The following is an 11,888-nucleotide window of genomic DNA, read 5'->3' on the forward strand; positions in this document are numbered from 1 at the left end:
AGAGCAAGTACCTGACAACTTAGACTTCAAAGAGCCTCCACATTCATCACCATGCAACAGCATCTCTGTGTCCATTCCATGGGCACCAGCCAGGCACACCCCTCATCTGCAGACATTGGCACCTGATAATTGCTGATCCCTCAGGATCCTCAAGGGACCTGCTTAAAGCCACTTGCAGAACTCTTAGGAAGTAGAGATTTGTATTGCAGATCTCAGCAGCAACCAGCATTGAAAGGCTGCTGCGTGGATATTTCTTCCTGTGGAGGGACAGGCACCCAGCTCACAGATTTAATGAGGCTGCATCTCAGGGCTGCTAGCTTGCTCTCTTACAGCATGCTCATTTATCACTTACTCAAAGCATCTGTGACTTGCTGAATAGCACACCAAGATGTTCATCTAACACCAGCATATGCCAGCTGCCTACATAGCAGACACAATGTGCGTTTTTTAACCAAATGTAAGTATGTAGGGATTAGTCCACAATTCAATTAAGAGAGGGCTGCTGTTCATCCATGGCACAGTCCACAGACCAGCGGCTTTGCCATAAGTCAGTCTTTCATTTGTACTGGTTACAGTCAGGGAATATGCATGACTACAATCTTGGAGTTGCCAACAGTCCCGAAGGACCAGCATGAACCGTCAGTGAATCATATATCATCTGTCAAGAAGCTACAAAGACAGCAGATGGGGGTCTGGCCAGTCGTGTAGGGGCTGTCTGTCAAGGTCAGTCAGAAGCCTGGAGTGAATAGAGTCTGAGACACCATGTGTTGACCAGTGGGTAGAAGTCAAGGAAGACTGTCAAGTAAAAGGAGGAATCATTGTCAGAAGTGGGAATGGGGCAAATTAAGGCTGGGAAAGGAAACAAAGGCATGTGTTGGGGGACAAGGATGATGAAAGGGGAAAGCCAAGGGTTTAAGAGAATGTCTGTGATACAGCATTGGATGGCATGCTAAGCTATGGGAGGGGGCATTATTGGCAGTGACCATGGCTTCTACAAGGGGAACATTTAGCACCAAGGAGGGCATCATTAAGGTCCACTGTCAGGGCTAAGGAAGCAAGGATGTAGGTTGAAGCAAAGTTCAATATGGTGGATTGCCACATTGGGGGAATAGGCTGACCGGGTAGTGCAAGGTAAAGGGGGCTTGGAGATACGAGGGGTTGCCTACTGGTCGGTAAAAGCCCAAGTCTGACAGTGTCTACCAGGAGCAGTGTTCCTTACCATTCACTAGCTGCAGCTGGGAAATGGCTGGGCCATCACACATAGTGGGCACAGTCAGAGTTAGATTAATTGGCAAAAAGTGCAGGATTTATGTCTGTGGACATTTTAAGGTGCAAATTCTTAATTGTTATTCTTATTTACTTTTGTATTCCTGGGGATGCTAGTTGGATGGTTTTACAATAGTTGGCATTGTTAATAAGTGTATGTAACATTGTTTGTCTAACACCTCTATATCCAAAATGTTATGTCTTTTTATGCAATGCAGACTTACTGCATTATAGCAGTATGTACAACCATATTTATTTAGGCATAATTACTAGCACCTTAGAGAGCTGGTACAGGCACATCTGTTTTCCAAAGGCAGATCTTCTATCTTCACCCGCAAACTGTGTGTAATATCAGTAGAAATGGGGGAAACAATGCAACATGAACAGTAATGCCTTCAAGCACATTACCTTGCACAAAGTGTATCACAGCAATTAGAGAAACAAATTTGTGCCTATGTAGTTATTAAACAAGCCTTGACAACCGACTGCACATTAATTTGCTGCTGGTTTGCCCACGTAACAACAGTGACTATGTTCAAAGGTAAACAACTGGTTCTGAAAGTTTCAAAAAAATATTGAACAAATAAAAAGTGAATTACTGAAATCTAGCCTAGTTCTACCATCTGTGTGGTTATGAGAATTCAAAACTTTGACTTGCCACAACTATCCTGCCCAGCAAAATCTGATTTAAGATATTCTCTGCTTTCTGAAGGAGCACTGATTGGAATTTCCTGTTAGAAGTATGGAGATCTTTTGTTGCATAACAAGGGAGTGGAGTGGCAATTTGAGAGTGATTGCCATTCCTTGAAAAATCTGGCCCATTACCTAATTATACTTACGGTTATGAAAATATATCAAATCTGTTATTGTCAGATCAGTAAGACCAGAAGGCAGAGGAGCAGAAGCATATCATTTAGCCCATCAAGTTGTCCTGCCATTCAATGAAGATCACGGCTGATCTGGTAATCTTCAACTCCACTTTTCTGCCTTTTCTCCCCATCCGGTGATTCCCTTACGAACTAAAAATCTGTCTAACTCTATACTTAACAATCCAATCCCTGCAGCCCGCTAAGGTAAAAGCTTCTACAGATTCTACCGTCTAAGCAAAAAGAAATTCGTCCTCATCTCTGTCATAAGTGGGTGACCTCTTATTCGGAGATTATTTCTTCTGGTCCCAGACTTGCCCAAAGGGGTGAAACAGCCTTTCCACATCTAACCTGTCAAGTCCCTTAGAATCTTGTATGTTTCAATGAGGTACTCATTCTTCTAAACTCCAATGAGTACAACCCCAATTTACTCAACCTTTCCTCATAAGACAATTTCTCCATCCCTGGGATCAACCTAGTGAACATTCTCTGGATAATACCAGTATATCTTTCCTTAAATAAGAGGCCCAAAACTGTTCACGGTATTCTAGGTGTGGTCTGACTCCTGTCTTGTAAAGTTTTAGTGAGACTTCCTTATTTTTATAATCCGTTGTCTTTGAGACAAAGACCAACATTCCATTTGCCTTCCCTGTTATCTGCTGAATTTGTATGCTAGCTTTTTGTGATTTATGCAGAAGGGCTACCAAATTCCTCAATGCTGTAGCTTTTACAATGTCTTCATTTAGATGATATTCAACCCCTCTATTCTTCCTGTCGAAGTACATAAGCTTATAGAATTATTATTTACTTAAGTAGATTTTGGAAGTGTATGGCTTCTATATCAATTAAACAAATTATCCTATTGCATTTAAGCACACTGCTGGCAATGTCTAACTTTGAAAAATTGTGACAATGTAGCTTATTTACTGTGAAAACACAAAAATAGCATGTAATTCAGAGCTAGCGTTTCTTAACAAACTGGGCTACAAATTGCACCAATTTCTTTACATGTAGGAATAGCTATTTTTCAAATTATTCAAAAGTCATTCACATGGTTTATACTTCTCCAAAATTCAGAAAATTAAATATCATTATAAGTTTCCCCGTATTCACTATATAGTAACGCTGTAAACAAGTCAATACAAACAGTGGTAGTAGGAACTGCAGATGCTGGAGAATCCGAGACAACAAGGTGCAGGGCTGGATGAACACAGCAGGCCAAGCAGCATCATAGGAGCAGAGAGGCTGACGTTTCGGGCCTAGACCCTTCATCAGAAAAGGGGGAGGGGAAGGGGGTTCCGAAATAAATAGGGAGAGAGTGGGAGGCGGATAGAAGAGGGATAGAGGAGAGGATAGGTGGAGAGGAAACAAACAGGTCGAAGAGGCGGGGATGGAGCCAGTAAAGGTGAGTGTAGGTAGGGAGTTAGGAAGGGGATAGGTCAGTCCAGGGAAGACGGACAGGACAAGGGGGCGGGATGAGGTTGGTCGGTAGGAGATGGAGGTGCGGCTTGAGGTGGGAGGAGGGGATAGGTGGGAGGAAGAACAGGTTAGGGAGGCGGGGATGAGCTGGACTGGTTTTGGGATACAAACAGTGGTTCATGATTTGGTTGCAATTAATTCATTAAATTAAATCTTCAGTCCAATAAATTCTTCAAGTTCAGTTTTGTTGCAGATACAAAGATCAACATATTTTAATTTTCCATTAAATGGCAAAAATATTCCATTGCACAGAATAAATGCATAGTTCTCTTTGAAAAACTTTGGGTAGTAGAGTTATTTATAAGGAAAACCATTAGAATGTATAAGCTAAATCTTTTTTTGGCTAAGTGTCAATTTCATCAAGTTTCATGGAGGATTTCTCTCCATGAGACTTAATACGTTTTCTCATGATATTATCCTAAACTTACCTCATTAACTATCTTCCCAACCTCCATAGCATCTCTCGTGTCTGATGAGAGCACAATTCTCCGATTTGCCGTGACCAGAAGGAATTGCCCCTGGCTGGATATTCTGGAATAGACCAGCATGCTGGGCACCAGCACCAACTGAACAAGTGCAGGCTTTCCAAAGCTGCACTGCACAACTGTGTACAGTTGGTAAATCCGGTAAGATGGTGGTGGAGTAAGACACTCCAGCCGGAGGTCCTCCGCTCTGCCAGTTCTTTTTAATTTTTTCACCCTCTCTCCTCCCTTCTCTCAGCCTCCGACACCTGGCCCCAGCCTCCATCTCCCGGCTTCCAAAGCAGGGTCTACGGAGAACGCCAGAGGGCGGAACGGGGACGTCAGTGACCAGTGGCAGAGCGGAGATGCCAGTGACCAGCAGCCCAGTCCAGAACACGGTGGCAGTGCCCCAGTCTGGAGCACGGTGGCAGTGCCCCAGTCTGGAGCACAGTGGCAGTGCCCCAGTCCAGAACACAGTGGCAGTGCCCCAGTCCAGAACACAGTGGCAGTGGCCCAATCTGGAACACAGTGGCAGTGGCCCAGTCTGGAACACAGTGGCAGTGGGCCAGTCCGGAGCACAGTCGTAGTGCCCCAGTCTGGAACACAGTGGCAGTGGCCCAGTCCTGAGCACAGTGGCAGTGCCCCAGTCTGGAACACAGTGGCAGTGGCCCAGTCTGGAACACAGTGGCAGTGCCCCAGTTCGGAACACAGTGGCAGTGGCCCAGTCCGGAGCACAGTGGCAGTGCCCCAGTCTGGAACACAGTGGCAGTGGCCCAGTCCTGAGCACAGTGGCAGTGCCCCAGTCTGGAACACAGTGGCAGCACCCCAGTCTGGAGCACAGTGGCAGCGGCCCAGTCTGGAACACGGTGGCAGTGGCCCAGTCCGGAGCACGGTGGCAGTGGCCCAGTCCGGAGCACGGTGGCAGTGCCCCAGTCCGGAGCACAGTGGCAGTGCCCCAGTCTGGAGTGGGGACAGAAGCCCAACGCAGACTGTGGTGGCAGTCAGCAGTCAGACCACTTGGAGTTCCCCTGCGATGGTCTGTTGTGGAGAGCCTTTGGAGAGAGACTGTGATGTTTGTCTTTTTTAACTTTGCTTCTCGTTTTTCTGACCTATGGTCATACTGTGTATACCTGTAGTGTCACTTTTTTTTTCTTCATTTCTCTATTCTGTAACTAAGGATTATACCTAGGTACCTTTTTAGCTAAGATGGCGCTGTAAATGGTGACTTACAAACTTTTCACAGTACTCATTTGAGTACATGTGACAATAAAGCTAATTCAATTCAATTCAATTCAGTCCCACAGGGTACAGCAGATAAGAAGTAGGTGCCATGATTTACTAACAGGGAGCCTGGCCTCCTGGGGGTGGCATGGCGCGGGGGAGAGCTGTTCTCATTCACTAAGATCGTCAAAGGAGGCCACAATATCACACCCAGCCAATTGAACTGAGGTCAGTGTGAGCTCAACTGTCTGGTAGAACAGGGCAGCCGTTTCCAGGGAAGGTCAATGACCTTTTCTGTTCTGCCCGGGCAAGTGACATTGTCTTCCCTCTGCTACCCTGCACGCACTCTGTCTCTGCTAGTGCACCCATCTCACAGGACAAGCTTACGCTACCTCCTCAAACATCTTTATCTCACTTAATACCTCCCTTTCTCACTCAATGATTTCATGGCCCACAATAGGGCTGAAAGAGCCAAGGTAGGTAGTGGAGTGTCCAATATTTGAGTCCCCACCCCCTTTGCCTTTGAGAAAAATTACAAGTCTTCAGACTGAATTATATTCACTGAGCAGAGGTCTTGGTAAGGAGGTTATCTGTAGGTGAAATATTCCCCATATTAAGAATGAAAGGCTGAATTCAATTCCTCCCTATGAACCGTGAACAACAACCCTTACAGGAAATATGTACGCAAGATGGAAGAGGACAATATTGATTATTGGCTGTAATCTCCAACATAATCAAGTACCTAGTCAGAATTCAGTGGCTGTGTCAAAAATGAACAATGTTTATTTGAGCAGTTCTTTCTCAAAAATAAATCATACACTGGTGAAGGATTGAAAAATGCAAGAGAAATTTGGGAAAAAAATTAAAATGTGTGGGCGTGTAGCAGCATTTGGTATCTCACACAACACAGTGAAAGAAAAATGAACACAGACCTGGAATGTAGAATGCTGTCTCATGCCTTAAAAAATGATTAGTTTGTTTGATATATTGGTACTAAATTAACATTAAGCTTCTTGGTTCATGTCATGTGCAGTTCACATTAAATTTGCTTTGTTGCTTTCTCTGTGTGTTGTATAATTTTTAGGTTAAATGGTCTGTTCTTGATGTAAATGGGAGCTCCGGCTGTCTTCCCAGTACTTTTGAGCTTATAACTACCAGAATCTGGTAGTTAAAGCGCCCATTGATAATTCCGGGGTGTTTTTCACCTGCAAACATGTTCACTGCATCAAGACTGTAGCCACTAGGAAACTACCATCAGATCTGTACACAGCTGGGCGTAAGATTTTGATGTAGCTGCTCAGATGTGTTCACCCGCTGTCAGTGTAAGCTCACAAAATATCTTCACACCTGCAAATTGTGTTAACAGTTGGTGTTTTGGAGACAAGGGGTACATAAGTTAAACATGATGGATGGCATGCCTTTAAAACCTAAGGAAGGAGGAACTACATCGAAACAATGTAACAATGTAATGTAACAAGTGATCTGCTTGTTGAAGATCCATTACATGTACCTGGATAAATCTGGAGGCGCACTTAATACACATTAGCCAGCAGACTGGATTTATGTGAAGGTGGGTTGCCCCTCCTCCATCAGCTGAAAAGTCATAGGTAAACCTTCATTTGCTGGCCCTGGAAGCCATGACCAGATAATTGCCAGCCCAGCAAAAAGAAATTGTTGGATGTCTTCTGCATTTGGGGACTGCCTGCTGTGAGAGCCTAAAAATGTCTGTCACTAAATGATGCAGCATGCAGAGTCATTGAATTTCCGCAAGGTCGAGGAAGCTTATCCTTTGCTGTGAACCTCAATGCTGTCTCTGACCTCGTGTAAGGTGGATCTTTGCTGATTCTCTCTCCTGGTTATTGGCAGGTCTGGGAACAACAGGTTGGTGCTCGTGCAGCCCCTGGTGTTGCTGGCTGTCATCTTAGTCCTCAATGAATATAATGGATCAGAGCTGCAAAGCACAAATAGGCTACATTGCTGACCCTCTAGAATGTAGACGACAGCTCCAATGAGGACTAACATTTCAGCATATGCATCATACAAACACTTTGACACAAGACAGCAGTTGTGTGTATTCTATTTGGTATACTTTCCAATCATGCCTTCAGCTATTTTGCTTTCATTGATAACATTTAGCAAGCCTAGGTAAGCTATATTGCTGAAACTAAACTCCAAAGTTGGTGCTTGAATCACAATAGTCAAGTGGCTAACATTCTGAAATTAACAAATCACCTAAACTGAGAAGACTATATGAGCACAGTCTAACCCATACAGGTTGCAGATGTTGGAGCACATGTCCTGATGTGCTTGCATTTTCCAGCATTTTCACCCACATCTAAATTCATGTATTCACCGACGGTAAAATTTCCTCTTCCCAACTTGTTATTATGTACTTTGCAACTGTTGAAATTATATTTATTGACATTGGTTTACTAACTGGGAATCATTGAAGAAACATTATTGCAGATGTTGATGGTTGATTCCCATTGTGTCACAGCTACTACTGAAATAAATACTTTTAAGCGAGCATACAATTTAAAACAGAATTCCATTATTTTGTTTTGTCCATTTTTTCCATTTACCAATATTGCAAGAAAATCTAGGCCAGGCATCACTAGAACTGACCAAGGTTTCAGATCTAGTGTATTGGAGATCCAATCATTTTTAACATGCATGTCCTCTTGTAGAGCATGCACGGGGCTGAAAGGGTTAATATGGGGTGTGCCTTAATCATCACCAACTTTTGATATTGCATTGCCTAGTCAGGGGACCACCTCCGCCGCCCCCCACCCCTCACAACCCCAGCCATAAAGTACTACTGGACAGGCTAAGCAAGCTAATAGTATGGCCTTTGTCCCCCATTCTGGAAGAGGGCCCTCTCTCTCTGGAGTGGCCAGTTAATCAGACCAGGAGACCTAGCAATGCCAGATTTCCATGTTGGAAGCCTCTAAGAGTGCAGGGAGGCCCACACAGGAGATCCAGATGAACTCAGGAGTGAGGCAAGTCTAAGGGCTTTGGAACTTTAAGGAGAGGGGCAAGTTTTATAGAACCCATGGATAAGAAGGGAAGGGGTTACTGTATTCTTAGGAGTGCCCTGATGGATCAGAGTTCCCCTACAATGATAAAGCACCAACCTTTCCTTCCTGTCAATTGACCCATAGTTATTTCCTTGCATATTGTGGATGTGCTTCTGATTTTGGCATGCGCCCACCCTTGTTTCATGGGGCTGCGCTCAGGGGTGGGTGAAAATGTTGGTGACCTTCTCTATAATACATGACACCCCTCCCAACCAAAAATACACCAAAAATTCCATGATAGTCTCTACAACAATAGGCTGTGTCTTACTGGAAATCAACCATGTGAAATTTTCGGTGGGTTTCATGGAGGACTTGTCAATGCGAGGTCTAACTAATTTTCTTGAACTATCATTCCAGTGCATCTCGTTAGCTATGTGCCATGTCCCTATGGTACCCCACTCATCCTATTCTCCCACTCACCATAAGCAGAAGTATTTGTCTCTTTTGAAACCTATAGGATTCCTGGTGCTGAAGCTATCTTTGAACTTCTGCCATGTGCCTAGTCAATCATTGGGAGTTCAAAATTGCCGTTCACTGTGCACGTAGTTGGAGAGTAACCACAAACCAATGTTTCTCAAAGCACATAAGTGGCACAGCTGATATTTAATTTCACATACAGGTACACATTTGTATATTTAACATTGTTTCAAGAAGAATGCCACACAGTTTATCTGCCCTAAACCACATCCCATCCTGGACCCCTGTGTAAATTAGTATTACCATACCCCCATGCCCAATGTACCCCAGCATCTTATAACTGTTAAATGTGGGACCATCACATATAGGAAAGCTTGCAAACACTTCAAACCATTCACCTTTATTCAGTAGCAGCAAAAACAAACAAAAAGCAAACAGAATTTATGTTTGCCATCCAGAGCAGAAATGGATTCCTAAACAAATTTACAGTCATGGAGTGATCACTACACCCATTTTACATTTATTAGAACTGGATGTCAATGAATTCCTGTGTGGTTTGTTGTGCCTAATGTTGCTGCACTATGTCATGCAAAGGTGATGTTCCTCCTTTTAATGTCCTCACTGTCCTCCTCTGAAGAATGGTCTTGCTGTCGCAGCACAAGGACAATGAGGCACAATCCATCCTGATTGTACTACAAGGCCTTGCTGACCCATCTGAGATTGGAATCTCACCTTCCAGAGATTTATCAACTGCTTCACCTTGTCCTGGTCAAAGAATGGGCTGCATTGTATTTGTGCTCAGCCTCTGTCAGGAGGTTACTCAAAGAATCTTCAGCCATGGTTACCCTTGGCTCCCAGTAACCAGCCTTGTAAAGTATCCAGCCTTTGAAATGAAGCATGAATATGAAAGTTTCAAGGATATAGGCATCATGGCCAATCTGAGGGTTCTGCCACAGAGTTCTAAGATGCGGTACCAATGATTATAGATAACTTATACGTTGATGGAAAGGAAGCCTCTTCTGTTGATGATTTCAACTGGATTTTGATATGGTACTCTCAATGCAATATGTGTAGACTGTCACATCTTAGACCTAGGGAAGTGAGTTATGTTGCCAAAGCATATGGTTGTAGCACTGACACCATCACAGACAATCAGTATTGCTTGTAACTGGTTGATAACATGCAACAAGCTATGACTTGTTCAGTGCAAAAGTCTCATTCGGTTAGGAAACCATACTAGACTAAGAAAAACCTATAGATCCCTTTCACTGAAAGAGGATGATGGCAGCAGAGCTACCCCATTGTGAGATGCAGACTCAGTATAAGTGCACATACAAGAGTCATGTAATAGGACCATGCAACAGACTGCAGTTTCATTGCATAGTATTTGTAATTGTCTTCAAACACTACCTCTCTAACACCAAATCTCGATCATTTGCACTTTAAATAAAGATGAACTTGATGGAAACTCTCAAAAATTAACACATAAAAGGATGAAAATTAGCAATTCAGACCTCTGTTCTATTCAGCAAGTGAAACATAAAGCAATATGCAAAAGAATATATGTTTGTGAAATTGATTTTTTGTAGAATTCAAAGAGATATTACCTGCTTTTGTAAGCGCCACAGAGTTCAAAAGTATTTAAAATAGAATTGATGTATTCTACTATAGTCACAAACTCCTTAAATATTCTGTTTGGGATTTTTAATCATTGATTGCACAGACTTATTAACATATCCACCAAAACATTTATCTTTTATTTAGACAATATTCTTTCTCATTATGCATTTAGAAAATCAAGACATTCAAAATCAATAACAAGAAGCATCAAAGCTGGAATGTCAAATGTGTAAATTACGAAAGATAAATGTCTTTCAATCAATCATTTATTTGTTATTGATGAAGGAATGATCATATGGGGAGAATTAATAGGCTAATAAAAATGATCAGAACGGTAATTTATCTGAGAAGCATCCATTTTATTTTAGGTATTTTTCATTTACATGTTTCATAATGCAACATTTCCCTTCTTTTAAGTATAACTTTGCTTGCATTTCCAAAAATTCTGACTTAGATGTCAAGTGTAATATTGTATTCGATGACTCGTTGAGTGCTAACCAATCAGATAGATAAAAGTAAAAGTAAATTAGCCAATTTTCAGTTTAGTAGGTTGTTTTCTAAATCATCCCATTTGGATATGGTTGAGAAGATGGGGAGGCAATGGCAGAGTGGTATTATCACTGGATTGTTAATCAAGAGACCCAGATAACGTTCTGGGGACCCAGGTTTGAATCCTGCCATGGCAGATGGTGGAATTTGAATTCAACAAAAAAAATCTGGAATTAAGAATCTAATAATGACCATGAATCCATTTCTGATTGTTGGGGAAAACCCATCTGATTCACCAATGTCCTTTAGGGAAGGAAACTGCCATCCTTACCTGATCTGGACTATATGTGACTCCAGCCCCACAGCAATGTGGTTGAGTCTTAACTGCTTGATGGGCAATAAATGCTGCCTATCCAGTGACACCCTCATCCCGCAAATGAATAAAGGAAAAATAAAAGCTGAGGAAATGTCATTTTGTAACTTCCGGCAAGATGGTGGCACAGTAAGTTGCTCCAGTCAGAGCTCTTCTGCTCCACCTGTTCTTTTCCTTTTTCCCTCTTTTTTTTTCAAACTTCTAACTTCAACTCATTGGAGATGAATGGAGGAGACCGGAGGTCATGGTGAGTCTCGGAGACAGTCTCCAAGCAAGGGAGCAGAGAGCCCAGGCAAATCCCGGAGGTGAGTCCATGGGAGCAGAGAGGCCAGGCAAGTCCCAGAGGTGAGTCCATGGGAAGTAAAGAGTCCAGGCGAGTCCCAGAGGTGAGTCCATGGGAGCTTGAGAGCCCAGGCGAGTCCTAGAGGTGAGTCCATGGGAGATAGAAAGACCAGGCGAGTCTCAGAAGTGAGTCCATGGGAGCTGAGAGTCCAGCTGAGTCCCAGAAGTGAGTCCATGGGAGCAAAGAGCCCAGGTGGGTACCAGAGGTGAGTCCATGGGAGCTTGAGAGCCCAGGCGAGTCCCAGAGGTGAGTCCATGGGAGGTAGAGAGTCCAGGC

Source organism: Rhincodon typus, chromosome 12 (genome assembly GCF_021869965.1).
Source record: "Rhincodon typus isolate 14 chromosome 12, sRhiTyp1.1, whole genome shotgun sequence".
NCBI lineage: Eukaryota > Metazoa > Chordata > Chondrichthyes > Orectolobiformes > Rhincodontidae > Rhincodon > Rhincodon typus.